Source organism: Pipistrellus kuhlii, unplaced genomic scaffold (assembly GCF_014108245.1).
Source record: "Pipistrellus kuhlii isolate mPipKuh1 unplaced genomic scaffold, mPipKuh1.p scaffold_m20_p_12, whole genome shotgun sequence".
Lineage (NCBI taxonomy): Eukaryota > Metazoa > Chordata > Mammalia > Chiroptera > Vespertilionidae > Pipistrellus > Pipistrellus kuhlii.
Window position 1 is genome coordinate 41,963,168 of NW_023425427.1, and position 22,088 is coordinate 41,985,255.

Below are 22,088 nucleotides of genomic sequence, written 5' to 3' on the forward strand. Positions count from 1 at the left end.
GTTTTCTTTTAACATGTTTGTCTGGTTTTGGTAACAGGGTAATGCTGAACTCAAACAATGAGTCAGATTGTGTTCCTTCTGCTTCTACCTTCTGGAAGAGATGGTAGAAAACTGGTATAATGTATTCCTTAAATATTTGGTAGAATTCACCAGGGAAACCTTCTGGGCATGAAGTATTTGCTTTAGGGTGTTATTAATTATTGATCCAACTCCTTTACTTGATATAGTCCTATTTATAAAGTTGATATCTTCTTGTATGAGCTTTGGTAGATTGTGTCTTTCAAGGAACTGGATCATAGCACCTAAACTATCAAATTTGTAGACATAGATTTGTTCTTAGTATTCCTTTATCTTTTATTTCCGTGGAATTTGTAGTGCTGTCCCCTCTTTCATTTCTGTGTGTCTTCATTTCTTGTTCTTAGTCACTCTGAATTATGTCTTATCAATTTTATCGATCTTTTCAAAGAACCAGCTTTTGCTCTTCTTGATTTTTCTCTACTGATTTCCTGTTTTCAATTTCATTAAATTTTACTCTAATTTTTATTAATTTTCTTCTGCTTGCTTTGGATTTAATTTGCCTTCTTCTAGTTTCTTGAAGTTAAAGATCAGGTTATAGACTTTAAAACATTTTTCTTTTCTAATATATACATTAAATGCTATAAATTTCCCTTTAAGAATTATTTTTGTAAATCTCACAATTTTAATGTGTTTTCATTTTTATTTGGTTCAAAATAAAATTAAATTTCTCGTAAGATCTCTTCTTTGAACCATATGCCATTTAGAAGTGTGTTGTTTAATTTCCCAAGTATTTTGGTATTTTCCAGCTATCTTTCTGTTATTTATTTCTAATTTAATCCCATGGTTGTGTGAAGCAGACATTGTGTTTTATGGCCCAGAATGTGTTCTATCTTGGTGAATATTTCATGGAGTTTGAAAAAAATATGTAATCTGCTGTTTTTGGATGAAGCCGTCCACAGATGGTCATTATCTCTACTTAACTAATGGTCCTGTTGAGTTCAACTCCATCTTTACTGACGTTCTGCCTGCTGGGTCTATCAGTTTCTGACAGAGGCAAGTTAAAGTTTCTAACTGTAATAATGGATTTATCTATTTTTCCTTGGTTTTATACCAGTTTTTACCTCATTTATTTTGACATTCTTTGGTTAGGTACATCACCATTAAGTGTTGTTATATCTTTTTGGAGTATTAACTCTATCATTATATAATGTCTCTATCTCTGACAACTTCCTTGATCTGAAGTCTGCTGTGTCTGAAATTAATATAGTGACTACTGCTTTCTTCTGATTAGTGTTAGTATGGATTATGCCTTGCTATCCCTTCATGTTAATCTATAGGTGTCATTATACTTAAAGTGGATTGCAGGCAACATATAGTTTAATCTATTCTGACAATCTTTGCCTTCTAGGTGATGTGTTTAGACACTGATGCTTAAAGTAATTATTGGTATACTATTAACATCTACTATATTTATTACTGTTTTCTATTTGTGCCCTTGCTTTTATTCCTATTTTTCTTGTACATGTTCTTTGCTCTTTGTGGTTTAAATGGTCTCTGAGCATTTATTGTGATTTCATTTTCTCTTTCTTAGTATATACTACTTTTAAAAAATAATTTTAAGTGGTTTCTCCAGAGTTTACAATATTTATTAAGAACTAATTCAAGACCACTTTCAAAGAATGCTTTATCATTTCACAGGTACTACAAATATTTTATTTTTACCATATTTTACAATGACTCTTTATCTCTTCTCCTTTATATTTTCCAACTTTCCATCATTCCCTCAAGTGATTTAGGGTAGCTTATAAGTTTTCAGATAATGCTATAATGCTTTCTGAAGAAACTGCACAAAAATTATACTTTTCAAAAGCCCTATAAAACATATGGATTATACCAATGCACACACAAAGGCAATCTGCACTCTTATCTATCATTTGTAGGTGATTCTCCCCTATTGAAGGTCCTATAAGGAACAGCTGTCATCCAGATGTTCTCTTCTCTCTTTGGGCCTCAAATGGCTGTGGATTTGTACAGAAAATGACAAGTGGTTCCCTGTGGTCTCCATTCCTCAGCAAATATTGGGACAGAACTTAGAGGCCTTGAATGTCTTCCTCTCCCTTATGTCCGTTTTCTACTCCTGGTCCCCACTTTTTTTTTTCTCTCAATGGCAAGGCCATTTTTGTGCTCATTATATTGTTCACTGACCCCTGCTAAAATGGTAAATAAAATAGAAAGTATGGTAGTAATCAGGAAGAGCGTGATGTGAGCCCAACTTGGCTACTTATTAGTTGGCAGGTCACTAAACTTATCTGCTCCTTGCTTTTCTCATTTATAAGTTTCATGATAAGACTTCATAATATTATTAAAATGCTTAAAAGTTAAGATAAAATGAATATTCATGAATCAGCTGACCCAAGTTTGGATCTCAGTTCCACCTTGAGCTCATAATTTAGGCTCTCTGAAGATTGACTTCTTCTTTAGCAGAAAGAACAGTACTTAATTAATGAACAATACACTTGATAGGCACTAAACCTGGTTTAACCCTTACAATGTGTATTACCATTCCTAATTTACATATCAGAACATCAGGGCCCAGAGGGTTGTTGACTCTTCAAATTCCTCTACTGTAGGTGGCAGATGTAGGAATTGAAGTTAGTGATATGGAGATAAAGTTTTAACAATCAGCTCCTGGGAAACAAAAGCTCTGATTGGTAGCATATGCCAGTTTCCATGGTGTAAATACTTCTGCCACGGTGAATATGAAGCTACAAAAGTAACATAAACTAGTTCACAAAATTTAACAACTGGCTCTAGCAAGATGCTACAAGCTGGCTTCAGCCCATCACTATTTTCACTGCAAGTTTAGGGTGTTTTCACCTCAGCTACGGCTGCTGGTCAGGCAACTAGCCCTATCTTGCTGGTGAAGGATCCCACCAATAGCTAGAACACAAGCAACCACCCCTATAACCTTTAACTGTTGGAGACCTCTTCATTTCAAACTGTTTTGCAGCTGGTCATATTACTGACAAACTACTAATCAGGGATGTTCTTTCTTCCGCAAAGACCAGCCACTCACTTCTGCTTTGAGACATGAATTAAGCAGAACAAAAGTTTTTTAAAGTAACAGTTCCCAAATATGCCAGTCTTCTGACTTCCCTACTTAAAAGGGAAAAAAAAAAAAATACCCTATTGGAAATTTATCAGAGAGGACTTCGTTGAGCTGTACAGTTGTTTTGTGACAGGAATGACAGTTGATAAGTTATGTTCATGTCCAAAGAACAATATTATTACGTGAAATTGATTACTGTTAATGTACTCAAGCAGGGGGAAACAAATGTTTGGAAAAACTCACCGAGTCCCCCAAGTTTTCTCGGAACTGTCTGGGATGGACTTGGAATGCCAGAGGAATCCACACAGGATGATTAGAGGGAAGCTTTTGGCACTCTTAAACACTCTCACGTTATTTTCTCTCTTGGGAAGCTGCTCAAGAACATGTTGTATTGGGAGTGCAAAGCCGCCAGGTCACTGGAATCATTTCTTTGTGACTCGGGGATTTCTCAGAGCCAGAAATGTTATCCAAGCTTCATCCCTGTGACTGAGGAAAATTGTATCAGCTGCTCCCAGGATACCAGATCTCAATATGACATCTATTTAAGCAATGCCCTGGATGGCAGATGTTGGAGCCTGGGTAATGGGTACATGTGCAAATGAATGCATTAAAGCCTGGTTTATCTCTCTGGATTACTAGCAAAAGTTTGAAAAATATTTGGGAAGAGATCGTGTCAGAGTAACATTACTGTGAGAGGGGAAAAAATGGTGCTATTCATGTGTGCTTGTGCATACAAGTTGGGTGTACAGGAATCTGTGTACAGGGATAAAGTCACACTACTTGGATGAAAAAAAAAAAAAGACAGACAATGGGTAAAATGAAGTCTTTGGTTTAAGGTCAAGAGACTTTATTCTTGTCCCAGTTCTGTTATTATATAACTCTATACCCTGCAATCCTTAGCTTTTTTTGGTCCTTAATTCTGTTGAGCAGAAGCACAGGGGTTTGAAATCTATGGAGTAACTTCCTTCTTTTTTTAAATTCCTTCATTCCAGGCTAACTAATTAAATACTGATTTTATTTGCAACAGTGACTTGCATAAGATATATTTCAAAGGAAACAAATAAAATATATGTAAATAATAGCATTTTTAAAGAAATCCTTATTAATTTAGGGTTTAAGAAAAACCCCTATGGTAGTTTTCCTTTGACCAAAGCTGTATCCACATACATCTGGATAGTGAAAAAAACTACACCAATCACCCAGATGGTTCTAAGTGTTTGATATCTATCATCATATAAGCCAAACACCTGGATGATTGCATTCATTTTCACTCTTTAGCCAGATGTTTTGAAATCATGGAGGTAGGGCTTAGAGTAAAAGTATATGTATCCAATTCACAAGGCAGAAGAGGATTCAGCAAAAAGTATGGGGGGAAAAAGGATGAGCAATTTTTGAGTGCCTCCTTGCCACACGCTTTCCCTCATATCTTGCTTATATTTAATATTCATAAGAACACTATGAGGCATTATTGCCAACTTACAGACAGGGAACTGAAGCTCAGGAACTTAAAATTATGTACCAATATATGAAGTAATAAACCTGGGAACTGAATTTCTTTAATATGGGGAGAACTATTAGAAATTGATATATTAATTTATAGGCAATAAAATCAAGATCTGAGAAAGATGAAGTTGCTGCACAAATAATACAAGATTTCATGTATATATGGAAAGAGACATACCCATTGCTGCTATTGTTCATCTTATGGACTTTATAATCCAAGCTTGCAATAGTGTCCATGGAAGGAGTAAGAAAAGCCATCCCAAGAGAAATGGCCCAGTGTTCTACAGATCTCTTGGTTGTGCCATGCATTTTTTTTTTTTTGGCTCTGATCAAATGTAAAATTGAACACAGTTGCCTCATTAATTCTTTTACCTCACTGAAGTTAGGCATTTTGGAAGTTTGTGGGTTTTTTTTTTTGTAGATATAATGGAGTTCATTATACAAGTATATGCAAAATAGCATGTAAATATATGAGGAATGTTTTTCTAGGGTGAAGATTTTGAAGGTTGGATTTTATAACTTCCTATAAATAACCTGGGGGGTAAACTTCCCTCTGTACACAGTAAGAGCAAGTTGGCCCATCACATAGTTCCCAACTTGATCTTTGGGGAAACAATGAATCAGACTCTGTCCCCTTTAAATGCCAAAGAACACACATTCCTGAGCCCACACGGAAAAGAAATCCAATGCAAAGAAGGCTCTGCTCTTTTGTAAGGTAGAATTGATGACTCACAGCCAATGATCTGATCAGACACTACCGCAAAGAATGTATCTGATCAGAAAGACACCACCTAAAGCAGAGCTGATTAACCTTTTAGAGGATTATTGAAGGCAAAGACAGTCAGCACAGGAGAGGAGCATAATCCTTGTGAGGTTAATCTACTTGGCTCTCACAAGGAAGAAAAAATAATTTCTTGGGTCTTAGAGATAATCATGCAAATCCATCAAGGCAGATCTTGTCACAAGTTTACAGAACCCCAGTTTCTGACCTGTAGGTTAGAATACTGGGAAGAACATTCATTTTTCTAAGTAAATATAGGAATGAGAATTTACAGGGTAAGGAAATGGAGGTATAAAGGGGGCAGATGAGTGCATAAATGTTAGGGCCAGACTATGAGTTAATGGGTTGGAGATAATGCACCCTTTGGAAATAGCAAATGTTGAAAGTTTTCAGAGAAGGAGATAAATCATAAAAGAATTTGGAATTTTTTTAAGGCTAAAATGGGAGAAAATTAAACATCTTTAAAAGATGCTGGAGAGAAATCTTGTGTAACTATATTACTTAAATGTTAGGGGGAAATGATCACATCAGACAAAATTCAACAGAAAATAATTTCTTTGGAAAATAACACATACATATCTATAATACAAATATGTAGGAGATAGTAAAAGACTATGGAGACAAATGATGTGTTTATACAATGAGACCCATCCTGACCTACCCCCACCCAGAGTCAGAAGCTGAAAATGCTGAATGTCCTGAGCCAATTTAATCCAACTCTGAGCATTATTTTAGAAGTATCAACCTCTCTGATTGGTAGAGTGGAAATTTTCTTGCTGATCTAACATGGGTATAGGATATGCTTGCCTGGGGTTTTCCAAAGCTAATAAAAAAAAAAAAAAATGGGTACAAATGTACTGAGCATTTTGCCTGTGCTGGTTATCGTTCTGAATATATACTATATATATAATCATTTTATTTAAATCTAAAGCAATGCTTTAAGATAATATTACTAACTATCTTAAGGATGAATAGAGAAGGTTTCAAGAGGTTAAGTAAATTGCTCTTGGACACACAGCTAGTAAGCAACAGAGAGGAAGCAAAAGCTCATACTGTGGTTCAGTGGTTGAGCATCAACCTAAGAACCAGGAGGTTACAGTTTGATTCCCAGTCAGGGGACATGCCCAGATTGTGGGTTCAATCCCCAGTGTGATGCTTACAAGAGGCAGCCAATCAATGATTCTCTCTGACTACTGATATTTATATTTCTCTCTCTCTCCCTCAACCTTTCTCTCTGAAATATATATATATATATATATATATATATATATATATATATATATATATATAAATCTTATGTTGTCACTACTAGATAGAATGGCTGTTTAGTCCCACATGCCATCCACTCAACACACACTCACATTTTCTCAGTTATAAACTATATTAATTTCCCCAAAGGGTTTGAAACTCAATCTTGACCTGGGTCTTCTCCCAACAGAGTCTGTACATTTGTCATTGTCTCTATAATACTAAGAATGAAGGGGTTATAAAAATCAGCCCAAACCATGGACATATCATCTACCTGAGCTGCTCCAACCTCAAGATTGGTGCTAGAGATGCAGAGTCAAGAGGATCATGCCAGAGTACACTATAACCCTTGGCGCTATAATTTAGATATAATTCTAGCTTGCACCAAATCCAACCATTTAAGGCTATTTCTTCTTCCTCCTATAAATCCTACCACTTCTTGATAATCAAGCCCCCATTCCCCAATGAACACAATTTATGGCCAAGTAGGCCTCAGGCTGAGAACACAGACTTTCTGTCATGTATTAGCCCACTATTCATTTGAAAGCTAAAATAGCAAAGTGCATATTTAATTCCTCCAATCCAGGATACAACACATGCACAACAGCTTACAAAAACACGTAGCCATTAGAATTGTCTTGTTTCTCTCTAGATCAAGGCTCTCATGGCACATTTTTCTCTATGTGAAATCTCCAGGTTTCAGAGAGAAATCATCAAAAGAAAAGAAGATGATACTTTAAAAAAAATGGCAACACAGATACAAAAATAGATCAACTCCTATTTCAAGAACCTAAAGCTCAACAAAGAAAATTCAAATGGCATTAATGGAGACTGACCAGCAGAATGAAGAAAAATGTCCTAAGAGAACTGAATCATAAATGCAATTAGAACTCCTCTAATCCTTTAATTGTTTATTAGCCATATTAACTTTGCTGATTATATATCTATATTTTTTCAAAAACAATATTAAACAAAAGCACACATCATACATTTACTACTAAATGAACTTTAAAAAGTGAACTCCTCTGTATAACTAGCATCCAGATGAAGAGACAGACCATTCCAGCATCAAAGAAGCCTTCGCATGTGGGACTTATTCCATGTAATTAGTAATTCATACATGTAACTTATATGGTCATCTAAACTAATGTCATCCTAGTAAAATTTAAAATAATAAAAAAGAATAAAACAGACCAATGTATCATGTTAAAGCGGAAAAATCCATTATCAACATCTCTGCTATTTAAGTAGTTTTTGTGTTTTTTATTTTTATTGGTTTTTGTTTTCAAAACTGAATCTATTGGTTGCAGCCCTTTCCTAATGGCTTAACTAACCTGTGAAATTGATTTTATATTATTTAAAAAATTAAAGCTGAATTAATTGCCGAAATATAAAAAGAAGAAGAAAGTATATCGAAGCCATTTTTTTTCAACAGGCTAAGGTGAAGGCTAACATTTTTAGCAACAAAGTATTTTAATTTAGGGTATTTTCTTTTTTTTACATAATGCTATAGACCACTTCATAGACTACACTATGGTGTAAACATGACTTATATATGCACTAAAAACACAAAAAATTCATATGATTCACTTTATTGCAATTTTCTCTTTTGTGGTGGGCTGGACCTAAACCCACAGTATCTCCGAGGTATGACTATAGCGCAATAATTAACATGGAGTGCATATTTAAGGGTAAGCAAAAGTGGGTCCATGGCTATGTGTATATATGCATATAAATTATTTGGCTAATCTTTTCCTGCCCATCCACTAACCCCGCCTTCCATCTGAGATTCATTAGACTATTCCATGTTTCTATGTATCTGGATCTATCTTATTCATTAGTTTATTTTGTTCCTTAGATTCCATATATGAGTGAGATCATGTGATACTTGTCTTTCTCTGACTGGCTTATTTCATTTAGTATGATTCTCTCCAGGTCTGTCTCAAAGGGTAAGAGGTCCTTCTTTTTTGCAGTTACATAGTATTCCATGGTGTAAATGTACCACAGCTTTTTTATCCACTCATCTACTGATGGGCACTTGGGCTCTTTCCAGATCTTAGCTATTGTAAATTGTGCTGCTATGAACAAAGGGGTGCATATATTCTTTCTGGTTGGTGTTATTGGGTCTCTTAGGATATATTCTTAGAAGTGGAATAAATCCCTGGAATAAGTCCCACTTCATTATGGTGAATGATCCTTTTAATGTATTGTTGAATTTGGTTTGATAATATTTTGTTGGGGATTTTTGCATGTGTATTCATCGGGGTTATTAACTTGAAATACTCTTTTTTTGTAATGTCTTTGTTTGGTTTGGATAATTGGTCAATGATCCAGTGAATACTATTTTTAAGACAAAACATTTACATGAGAATTATTTAACTTTTATGATAAATAATTTTAAAATTTAGAGTTTCCATTAGTACTTTTAGCCAGGGCTGTATGGAACCAGTGGCTGAGGAACAACAGAAGAAACACTTTTTGACCCCATGTTCTTTTCCCACTGTGAGGGTTGACTCTTTGCCAAAGACATTGGATCCTTTTCTACCATATTCCCATCCACATTTTCATTTGGATGGAAAGAAACAACACAAAAGTAGAGCTTCACTTCTAACATAAGTTTGTTGTGTATTGTTGTTGTTGTTGTTTGTTTGTTTTTTGTCTTCTTTAATTACTATCTTCTAGTATGTAATGATAATTGCCTCGTGTTTTTTTTCATAGAAAAATATGTTGCTAAGCTGTACAGAGAAAAACAGTGACCAGATTTTTCCTATGTAGATAAGTTCATAGTACAAAGGGATCAAGTCAGCCACAGAAGTCTTTTAAAAAATTGGTTTAGCTTATGATTTATTTGATAAGATCAGAATGCCGGATGCTTTAAGATTCTCAGCCAGCATGGGCTTCCCACATCTTTCTCTCCCCATTCCCATAGCTTATCAATCATGTAACTACTCTCCTATGAGGCCAATTTCTTGGAATCCTTCTCAAGACAGCTCTTTAGGTAGCTCCTAATAATTAGTCAAATTAGGTAAATGAAACGAAAACTCTTTGACATTCCTAATCCAGGAAGTCTAAAGCCACGTGATAACATAGTCCTGGCACCCAAAATGACTCAGTTTAGATATAAAGTGACTCAGGTTAGATAGCAATTAACATGTACAATCTCTTCAATTTACGATTTTAGATCTACTAGAGAATAGAAAATAATAGAAAGCACTGATAAAAGTGTGGAGCTGTAGAAAACCAGGGAGATATAGGTAGGGGGAAAGCAGCAGCAGCTGGGGACCTGGTAGTGATCAAAGTAAATAGCTATGGTGTGTTAAAGAGCTTATTAACATCTGCATTCCCATGCAGCAGCTGAGTATACATTGGAGGAAATAAGATTAGATACCTTGGAAATGACCTAGGATAATCCCAGATAAAAGAATTAAAGCCAGTATTTAGAAAACTAGAATTAAAACAAATAGATTTAGTGGATTGTACTTAGAGATTAATCTTTTCTTCCTTAAAGAACTTTTTAAATTAGGGCATTTCAAAATTATAAGTGGAAAGTATCTAACTGGGCCTAAAGTTTTTAATTTAAAAAATCATGTTTTCAAAAAACAAGGTATGCGGACCAGTTCAATTAATATAGGGAAACAGAATAGAGCATTAGAGAAGAAATTTTCTAGAAGAATTATCTTAAAAAATAGCATTCAAGATCATTTACGTACATCTTTCATCTCAAGGAGATGTAGTGTAGCTCTCCACTCCTGAAGTGTGGGCTGTGCCTAGCATCTTTCTTCCAAAGAGGACAATATAAGAAACAGAGGGGAGGGGAATCTCTGTGGAGTGGAGAAACCTGAGAAACCCAACTTCAGTCAGGTGATGAAGGTCAGCATCAACAGTGATCTGTCATATTGACAGTACTACTTTTGACAGGATGTGATGAGGAGAGCACGTTAGCATGTTACCTCTGTGGTCTTCCTCTCCAACACCCATGACTCAATTCTAATCACCAGAAAAATGTCAGACACATCCCAGCTGGGGAATGGGGAGGGGGTCATTCTACAAAATACCTGACCAGGAATCTTTAAAACTGTCAACTGAAGACCAGGAAATCTGAATAAAGACTTTACTTAGAAATCATGTATCAATATTGGCTCATTATTTTAAAAATGTACCATCCTATTGTAAGATGTTAAGAATATGTGAAACTGGGTACAGTATATATAGGAACTTTTTGTACTATCTTTACAATGTTTATGTAAACTAAAACTATTTTAAAATAAGTGTTTATTTGTAAAATAAATAAATAGTGGGGCCCTTTTTTGGTGCTGTACCATCATAGCTGTCTATGGGGACTGTAGGTATGAACCCCTGTAATAACACAGGGCCTTTTCCTCTGGAAGTCTTTAAAGGTTAGTTGAGCCATCTTTTCTCTTGGTTTGTCTAGGTCTACTGCTCTGTTAAGATGGGTAAATTGGAATTAATAAGATCTGTTTCTTTCTAGCTCTCTGTTTTACAATTCTATAGTTTATTTAATAACCTTGGATATCTGTTACCTCTGGGTAAACATAATTTCTACTCTTATTTTTTTAATATATATATATAGTATTGATTTTTTACAGAGAGGAAGAGAGAGGGTTAGAGAGCTAGAAACATCGATGAGAAAGAATTATCGATCAGCTGCCTCTTGCACCCCCCCGACTGGGGATGTACCCACAACCAAGATACATGCCCTTGACCGGAATCAAACCCGGGATCTTTCAGTCTGCAGGCCAACACTCTATCCACTGAGCCAAACCGGTTTTGGCTATAATTTCTACTTTTATTAACATTCTCACAAAAGCCTAATTTCTTTCAGGCTTGGGTTGAATCCTATGATTGCATGATAGTTGTATAAAAAAGCATCATTTCCATTTAGGTACAGCAAATGCCTTACTTTCTCCAGCAATACAAGGGAGACAGGCTCATTTAGCATAGTTTCTTCCGAGACAATTTTTATAATGACTACTTCTTATCATCTAGTTATCTTCAAGGTCCTAGAAAATTAGTAAGATTTATACAAAGGTCTTGTGACTCTTCATTAAAATCTGCAGATATACCAAATATGGTGGAAGATTCCTAAAAATTTTACTTTTATGTATAATCAACTCCCCACTCCCCAATTATATGAGGCTTATCTGCACTTAGCTCTCATGTAGCATTCTTCTATTTAAGTCTCCAAACATATTAGAAAAATGGTAGGGAAATAACATATCTCTTTTGAAGCCATAAATGAAAGAATAAAACTAGGCTATTAAAACATCAAGACAGTTTTTTTGTTTGTTTTGTTTTGTTTTTAGTTCCTGAGCCTTAATACATTTTCTTCTTCACTGTAACCCTCTCCACTTATTTCTCCCCATAATACCCATCAATCAATATTTATGTATGTGTGTGTATAAATTTTTAAACAAAATCACCACTGGCTGCCCTTCCATGCTTCACTCATGCTCAAGCCCCCACAATACTGTAAGGCAAGCTGCTCCCGGGAAGGTTATATTTCATAGCTTTGTTATCATGTAGAACAGGCCTTGAATGCTTAATCAACTTCAAACAATAAGCTCAGTAAACTTCACAGAGAGAGCGAGTAGATGAACCATGTAAAGATTTAGCTAAATGAGGGAGACTAGAGGTCCCCATATTTGTTCCTGACCATTGTTAAGTTTCCTTTCGGAGTGGACTGGCCAGGCTATGTTGCAAGACTGTAAATGAATCCCTTCCTTGCCCTTGAACTTGTTAAGCTCTCTGGTTTCTACTACTTTGTCTGGCCGGCAGCTCCATATCCTAATGACTTTCTGCCAGAAACAGAACTTCCCCATATCGAACATGCTGCCCTGTCATCTATGATTAGGCAGGCTTCCTTCCGAAGCTAATGATGAGGCATCCTCTTGCTTTTTCTCTCCTGATGAAGTTTTCAGCCTACAAGTGTAAAGGGAGAGAAAAAGGAGAGGAAAGAAGAGGGGAAAGAGGAAAGAGAGGGGCTGAGAGAGAGAGAGAGAGAGAGAGAGAGAGAAGATGCTATAAATATGGGCCAGTACCTAATTATAATTCAGGACACCCGCGATTTAATAAAAACAACTCCTCCAGAATGGAGCCATAAGGAAAGAGTTTCCACAATCTGTTCATCTGCATAATTAGTGATTGAGGACCTGGGAACAGTTGGAACCTTGCTGAGGAAGGCCCGGGTCACATTATTGATAACATAAATAACAAAGATACAGATTTCCCCCAACTACAAACACCAGAATGTAACTAACAACAACCTAATAGGAGCACAGAAAACAAACAGAAAGCAGATAAACTCTGGAGCCGGGCAGGCAGAAGCCTGGAGTCAAGCACATCATTCATCAATCTAAATACCCTCCGGATTCTTAGAGTCTCCTGAAAACAAGAAAACCGGAAACCCTGAGTGGTGGTGCTGTCTGCAAGAATGTGTGACTGCAGCTGTGGGTATGCACGTTCCGTGAATTAGACATATAGTCTTTATGCTCTTACACATGGGGACATAATTCATTGGGGGGGAGGGGGAATCTGCATTGCTAAACTTAGTTTAAAGACCTGGCAAGTGAGTGCTGGAGACACAGTCTGCATTTCAGCACTCGGCTGAATTTTATATGAGAGACTGATAAGTAAACGTAATGCCTTTAAAAATGAATTAATTACTCATGTATCTTACAAAGCATTGTGCATTCTTATTACCAATCTGGAAAGGATTGCAAGAACCGTATCTGTCTTTTCAACCTTTGCATATCCAGCTTCTGAGAAGAAGGTGTAATGGGAAGACCATTCTGTCAAGCAAACTTGAGACAAATAAAGCAGGAATCAGAGGAAGCTAGGGAACAAGTTGAAATTCTACTGCCTAACTACTGTCATTGTTTTTTGCAAGTTTAGAACATGAGCTTTTATGCCTATGGAGCTATAATCTCTAAATAATTATTTTCAAACTAAGCAGCGGCTACGTAGAAGTTGTAGGTACATAGGCTGTGCCAGAGCTAAGGTTTGTGCACCCAGAAACAACCGGCCCTGGCCAATGGGAAGCTTTTGTGTCCTCAGACAGTATGAGACCTTCTTTACCGGGAGAACAAAGAACTGTATTTGAGGCCCAACTCTATGGGTGACAGCATAACGGACATGGAAGGAATTTTCATTGCACATACCTCCGTCATGCATGACTGTCTCTAGGTAAATATGTGAATAGTTTCAACTTCTAACAATAGGAAGGAAAACAGTGATACTTTTTAAAAGTATACGTGGCTTTGTGCTTTAAGGCTTTAAAAACCACACACATACCTGCGGTTTTGAAATATCCCTGAGACATTGGAGGGGACAGCCCTGTCTGACTGGGTGGGTGAATGGGATGAAAAGAAAGCCTGTCCTTTCAATAGGAAATTAACTTGTTTGTGTAAAGTCTAATAATTGTACATGTGACCAGAGGTTCGAAGGCCTCTAAAGCCTTCACCTACGGGAATGCAATAGGGCCGTGGTCAGCAAACTGAGGCTCACGAGCCACATGCGGCTCTTTGGCACCCTTGAGTGTGGCTCTTCCACAAAATACCACGTCCTGGGCAAGTCTATTTTGAAAATGTGGTGTTAGAAGAAGTTTAAGCTTAAAAAAAATTTGGCTCTCAAAAGAAATTTCAATCATTGTACTGTTGAGATTTGGCTCTGTTGACTAATGACTTTGCCGACCACTGCAATAGGAGAACTTGAACTTTTTAAATTAAGTGTCACAGCATTGGCACACTATGTATTATGAAATGCAGCATAGATTTCATTTAGTTTGTCCAGCAAATATTTATTGCATTCCTCCTATGTACTAAGCCCTGAAGTTATCAGTAAATGAGGCAGACAAAATTCCCCTGCTCTCATCAAACTAAAGTTCCCAGTAAGTGCACAGATAGTTGACCTCTAGATCCTCCATTCCTAAAGAAACTTCTTGTATCTCCAATACAGCTCCCATGGTTTAAAAAAAATCATGCTGTCCCTGGGCAGGTGCACTTCAATGCCACCTGGCTCAGCACAATTGTCAGAAACCACATAATGAATTCTTGTAGGCAGTGAGAAGTGAAATGTAGGAAGCCTCAGAGGAATAGGCCATCAAAAGGTGAGCCTTTGTATAACCACAGAGAGTGAGATAAAGTTAAGTGTCCTGGATGCCCGCACATTATACCTCTGACAGGAGAATTGGAATCCAATGGGCTCAGGTCAGTAGTTCTTGGAAAACTCTGAGTTGTGTTTGCATTATTTTACTGGGTCATAGAAGATGACTTAGGGTAGTGGTTTTCAGATTTTTGGAATTTATAGAGAGATAAAATTAAAATACAACAACAAGAAAGAAAGGGATGGCCATAGAGTGACAACTTGTAATTTCCAACAAGATAAAAATATCAGAATAAATTAGAATCATTTCTAAGAATGTACAGCTGGCTTTTGTACCAACACACATTAACTATTGGACTGAAATAGGCTGAATTAGGCTGTGGTAAGACATACTCCCCCCTGCCCCTCGCCCCAGTCTCAGCAGCTTAAAACAACATGCTAGATGCCTCTTATGGGGAAATAGCAGTGCTCATCTCCTAGAGGTCAAGACAAAGGAGGTAGCCATCTCAAACATGACTAACTGCTGTGTCAGAGGGAGAAGAGAGCTGGGCACACTTTGAATCAGCCATTAATGCTGCAGATTATCAGGCATCACTTTCCTCATAATTCATTGGCCAGAACTCGTCACATGACTATTCATTCACCAGGAAGTTAGGAAGTGCAAACTGACATGTGCCAGGTGATATGGCAATATCTGAAAGCAGCACATATTTGACAGGCAATCCTGGCAAGTGCCATAGCTCTATATGGCATTGCTCTTACATTTTCATTTCAGTATGGACTAGTGAAACCTTGGCCACATTCTTACACAGATCTAAGTCAATACCTGAAAAAGAGAGGAGGGGGAGAGAGAGAGAGAGAGAGAGAGAGAGAGAGAGAGAGAGAGAGAGAGAGAAAAGAAGAAGAAGAAGAAGAAGAAGAAGAAGAAGAAGGAGGAGGAGGAGGAGGAGGAGGAGGAGGAGGAGGAGGAGGAGGAGGAGGAGGAGGAGGAGAAGAAGGAGAAGAAGAAGAAGAAGGAGGAGGAGGAGGAGGAGGAGGAGGAGGAGGAGGAGGAGGAGGAGGAGGAGAAGAGGAAAGGAAAAAAGGGGGAAGAGCAGAGGAAGGTATTGGAGGAGAGTGGAAGAATGATGTGTACACAAGCCAAATAAAATTCCCTCTGGAAACTGCTATGTGAGCAGGTTTAAATTATCACTAGGTACACACAATAAATAAGTAGCTACTGAGTATAACCCCTGTGACCAAAGGTGAACACCCCTGAGAACCCAGATACCAGGAGCAACAGCAACAAGTCAAAGCAGTGAAAACCAAAAAGCCTCTCTCAGTAGCTTGCTCTTGCTCTTGAACGGAAAGACAATTTGCTTTAGCTGTCAACATCATGCTTTATGCCTTATAACTCATTCTTAATCCACCCCTCAAGGATGATTATTTCAATGTTAGCTCTGCACCCGAACATTTGAACAGGTCTGAGTTGGCCCGGCAAAACTCAGCAGCACCATATTGACCCTAAAGGTTGCATAAGAAACAAAAAGAAGCTTAGTTTCCTGTGCAGTGTGCTCATTCGGTCACGGTTGTTTTGCTCTGTGTTGTTGCTTTTTTATCATTGTTAATACATATGGCAAAACCAACCCTCAAAATTAAGTTAAATCTCTTTGCTCAGCCATTCTACTGAGCCATGAGGCAGGGAAGTCTTGTGCTGTTTTATGGAAATTCTGATTTTCAAAGTAATAAACAAATCTCAAAGGAACCAAAAAGGAACTATTGGACCCATGCCACACATTCTGTGTGGGCTAGAGAAACTGTATTTGATGATGGCAAATTTCCTTTTCAAAAACACCCTCAAACAAAGCTTAAGTTCCAAAAATGTTCTGTGGGCCAGACTTGTAGTTAATTTTCCTTGGAGGGCCTAATGCTAGATGAAGAATAAATGGAACTAAGATAGACTTGGTACCCAAATGAGGGAGTAAGGGAATTCAAACAAATGTGGACCGTGACTAGATTTACTAGTAAGCCCTTGAGTCCATAATTCAAATAATGTAAATGATATAAATATAAATAATGGTCAATTTAGTGGTGGGAAAAGGCCAGGAGTGCCACATAATAAAATATATATTAAGATTAATTTATTTTTTTAAATTCATGATAAAAATGTCAGAATAACATAAAATGATATGTAAATCTCTTTATTTCCTCACTTACCTATCTCCATGAATCCTAAGTTCTTCTTCTAAATGTAAAGTAAATATTCTGTAATGTATCCTTCAGAAAACCTGTAATGCCTTTATTAGTGCATATATGTATGCATATTTTTCGTGTACCCAGATGTCACCTACTTTATATGGTCTTTGCCATTTTAATTATACAGACAGTTATCTTAGCATCATACAGAATACCCTAGGTGGACTTCTCTTTCCTGTTGTAACTTCAAAATACCAATCACTGTTCCCTTTGAATTCATTGAGAGACTGCTCATGTATTATAGAAGCCCAAGCATTTTATATAGTTCTTTACTCTGGGGGATAAAAAAAAAAGCACCCCAAAACCTCCTGCAATGAAATATTTCAGGATTAAATATTAGCTATGCATGAATGGGGCTATCATCTAAACCTGAAATAAATTACTAAAGCACTAAATAAATGTTTTGAACAATAAGCTTGACTTTGGATTGGCCCCAAGGTCTGTCAGATGACCAACTCTTACAGAGCAGAAGCACATGTATGCTATCCAGAGTTGCCTTGGATGCCTGAATTGAAAGCTTGGAAGCCAGAAGATGCCTCCTCACCCAAGTTTTTCTGAACTTTGATAAAATTAGGAAAAGTAATATTGTGAAAAGGACACCTATGCCACAGTCACTCCAGCAGACACCAGTCTCAGCATGACAACTGTTGCATCCACCTAGGTGCACAGGGACATGATAAGGAGCTTAACCCAGTAAGTTTAACCCAGCTGATTACCAATAAATATATTTATTGCCGAGGAAGATATGAGAACGCATACAGTCAGAAAGGAATGATTATAATAAGAATGACTTAAAGGAATGATAAATAGCCATTTATTGAGTACCTGCTTGTCAGATACTACTTCGCTCCTTGATTCAATTTCTCATGTAATAAATGTCCCGGGAAAGTACTCTTCCCTCCAAGATGATAGCTAGGTATACAGATAGGTAGGTAGGTAGCAAGATAGACGGGTATGTAGTAAGATAAATCACTATTGCACAGAAAAGAAAATAAGTCATTCATCCAACACACATAATCAGCAAGTCAAATGTGTCTCTGATTACAAAGACAGTTCTTTTCCCACTGTACCACAAACCCTCTTCAAAAATTATCTATTCGCTAAAATATGTTCCAGGTCCAGATGGTTTTACAGCTGAAATCTATCTAACTTTCAGTGAACAGATAATCCTTATGTTATTCAAAAAATTTCTGACCATAGCAAAAGATGGAAAGCTTCCCAATTCAATTTACTAAGCTAGCATAACCTTCCTTCCCAGACCTGATGAAGACAGAATAAAAAAAAAAAAACTATAAAAATTATCACTCATGAATATTAAAGCAATGCAGTAATTAAATTATATGTGCAAATCATCACATTGAATCCAGGTGCATCCCATGACCAAGAAGAGTATATTGCAGGAATGCAGGGATAGTTCAACATTAGAAAATAACATGACATAACTCTTCAAATTGATAGGATAAATAAAAGTCATACTATAAATACATTATGAAACACCTCTTAAAAAAAGATGCTATTTCTAGAAATAAAAATCCAAGTTAAAAAAATAGTATAGAAATACAAAGACTATATACTTAACAACAATTGCAGACATCATATTAAAAGGAAAACCAGTGCTCACAACTTAAGCTTGTTTCTAAGATAATAAAACAATAAAATAAGTAGTATTAACAATGAAAACAAAAAGGCCACAGTCTTATATGCATATGATATGATTGCATAACTGGTAACCAAAAGACTGAAAAAAAAGCTAATAACATTAAGAAGAGATTTGAACATGTGATTGGATACAAAATGAATAAATCCAAGGGCATACTGTGTCTTAGTATCACAAAATATATTGCATAATAAAGTTACTTCCTTTCATGTTAATATACAAATTTGATAAAGTCCAATCAGAAGTAGATTAGTATATTTTTCTCAAAACTTGACAAAACAACTTTAGGTTTCATTTTGGAAAATAAATAAATGATTTATTTCAAGAAAACTATGAAAGCTAAGAATGATGAGAGTAGGAAATGTTTCTGTACCAGAAACTGAAACTTTTGAATGTGAGATTCTAGAGCTAAGGCAGTCTGTCTCCATTGCTTCCCTGGACCCACCCAATGTCTAGTGCACAGTGAACACTTGACAATTATCAGTCTAATATATAAATTAAGTAAGCCAAAGTGATCACAGGAACAAATTCTCGCCCCCCAAAATGAGCAGGTAAATCAATGAGAGGGAAGAAAGAGTCAAGGAGCTAAGTGTGAATTGTGTTACATGATAAAGTGGCTTTTCAATTTGGGAAAATCTCAGTGATTTATCAATGGCTTTAAGAATAGAGGCTCTCCTCCTAGAAAAATGGAATTGAATTTCTACATCACCTATACACAAAAAATAAATGCTCTATAAGTTAGGGATTTTAAATTTAAACATTTTAGACATGCATTTACCTACAATTTTACCTTTATTAGATATCCATGACTCTCACCTGCCTGGACCTCCCAGTCTCTGACTTTCACAGGCCCAGAAGGACCTTCTCGTCCAGTTAGTGTTTGGCTCTATTCACATCTATTCACAACCCAGCACCTGCTCTTTCTGGTATATGTGACTATTCTCCAGGTCCCCACTCCAATGGGGTGGAATGTCATTAGAAGGAATTTTCTTTCCAGATGTGTCTTCATGGCTATATTATTTGTGTCCTAATTTGGTAAGTAGAATTTGTCAGGATAATCAATGGAAACAAATCAGTGAGATTGTAATACTAAGCTCACATTTTGTAATTGTTTTCTGAACTCACATGTGGCAGGAAAATGATTATTAGAAGAGGCAAAGAAATACATTTATGAGATACTGCAAACAATGCTTAGACACAGGGAGTTAGTTGATTAATCATGAAGAAGGAAGAAAAAAATAGGGGTAAGTAGCACTGTCACCCAAAAAAATCAAAACATCAATGTCAAATATCCTGGTTGCCTCACAGAAATATTCTGGCGACTTAAGATACAACTGAGCACCATCCCTGCTTCCTTCCTTGTATTCTCTGGATCTAGGAAGTGTGAAACTGATCTAGAGTCTGCAAGACTAGTTTTTTGTGTTGTGGTTTTGTGTGTGTGTGTGTGTGTGTGTGTTTAAATTCATTTTTTGCTTCCTGGAACAAAGGAACTCGCAAAGCTGTGAGAAATATCTTAATCATAAGCGGATATTTACAACTCTCCACTCCCTGTCCCTACAATGAAATGGCTTACAATCTAAGAACCTCGTGTAAACAGAATGAGGAAATTAGATATCAAAGTGACTTAATCAGACCACAGGCTAAGCTCACCTTTCCTAAGAGGCAACCTAATCTGGTCGATGGAGTGTGGAGTAGGATGTCCCTGAGTCCTGAGTTCACATACTTGCTTCACCCAGAACGGAACACCATGAACTACCCAGAGATTGGGTCTTCTCATCTCTAAAGCGGCATACCAAAGGACCACCTCACTGGTAAGGCAAGTGCCCAGGATAAGACTGCTCATTCCTGCTCCCACCACATCCTTTCCCAACCAAATTTTTAAAGGGGGGAAACAAGGACGTTTTCAACAATTTCATTTCTAATAGATAAAAAATGCATATCCAATTTGCTATTAGATAAGGCTCATTCAAAATAAAGGTCCAAGACATTTTAAAGCAACAATTTCATCAGAAGACATGTATTCCAACAACAGCATATTGCTTTTATTCTACATAGGCTTTCTGCAAATTCAAACATTTGTTTTAGTGTGGGACAAGATTTTTGGCATCACTCTAGGAAAATGTTGGGTTCTTAGTTTGCATAACTGTTGCGCCTGTAATGAACAGACACAAAGCTTTGGCTCATTCTGCTGCCCTCCTCTCATTCAGAGCCCCGTCTGCAGCCTGCAGGAGGCTCTGCAAGGCCCTACCCACATCGAGAGCTGAGCTGTACACTGCAGAGGAATCCATGGCAGAGTTGTCTGACTTCAGCATCCTGGGAATTAATGAGTGTTCAACATCATCATCACGAAAAACAGGTTCACCACTTCAGTTACTGTAGCTCTTCCCAGGTGAAATTAGCATAGGAATTCTGGTGAGCCAGAGGTCAGCAGAAATGACTTCTTCCTGGGATATTAGTTTTCTTTTTAAAAACCAGTATCCCTACCCTAGCTGGTTTGGCTCAGTGGATAGAGAGTCAGCCTATGGACTGAAGGGTCCCAGGTTTGATTCTGGTTAAAGGCACATGTCCAGGTTGTGGGCTCCATGCCCAGGAGGCAGTTGATCAATGACTCTCTCTCTCTCTCTCTCTCTCTCTCTCTCTCTCTCTCTCCCCCTCTCTCTCTCTCTCTCTCTCTCCCTCCCTCATTCCTCTCTAAAACTAAAAAAAAAATAAAAATAAAAACTTAAATATTAAAAAGTAAAAACCAGCACCCACTTTGTGAGAAAATGTGACACAGCCTTTTACTTAGCAAAGGGTTAAGTGGCTTTTTTGTTGTTGTTAGTAGAAAGAGAAAGGAAGAGTTACTAGGAATAGTTGTATGTCATAGTCATTACTGCATTCTATAATAATACCCAGGGAATAATAACAGCATTCCTAATAGCTTATCCTATATAATAAAGTCCCAGCAACCATAAAGGCAGAACAACCAGAATGACCTCTCCAGCTGTCCCTATAAGGTGCGCTGACCTCCTCTCAATCCCTTTCCCTGGCTGGCAGAATCCCATCACCTGATGGCAAACAGGGATTCAGGGATGGGTGAGGGGGATGCGGGCAGTGCCAGGCCAAGACCCCTGCCTCCTGCCAGTTCCACCACACACAGAGGGGGATAGGATGGGTATGGGGCCAGTGAGCAGATTGAATGACTGACCTCTCAATTGCTCTCCCTGGCCATCAGGTTTCCATTACCCAATGGCGAAAAGGGAACTGGGGTGAGTGGCAGCGAGCAGAACAATTGACCTTTCAGTCACTTCCCTGACTGGCAGGCTCCAGGGAACCAGGTTAGGTGGCCACAGCAGGCGGGGCTGGTTGCTGGCAGCTGGGGAAGGGCCTGATCTCAGTCTAGGCCTAGGGATCATGCCCGTGCAGGAATTTCGTGC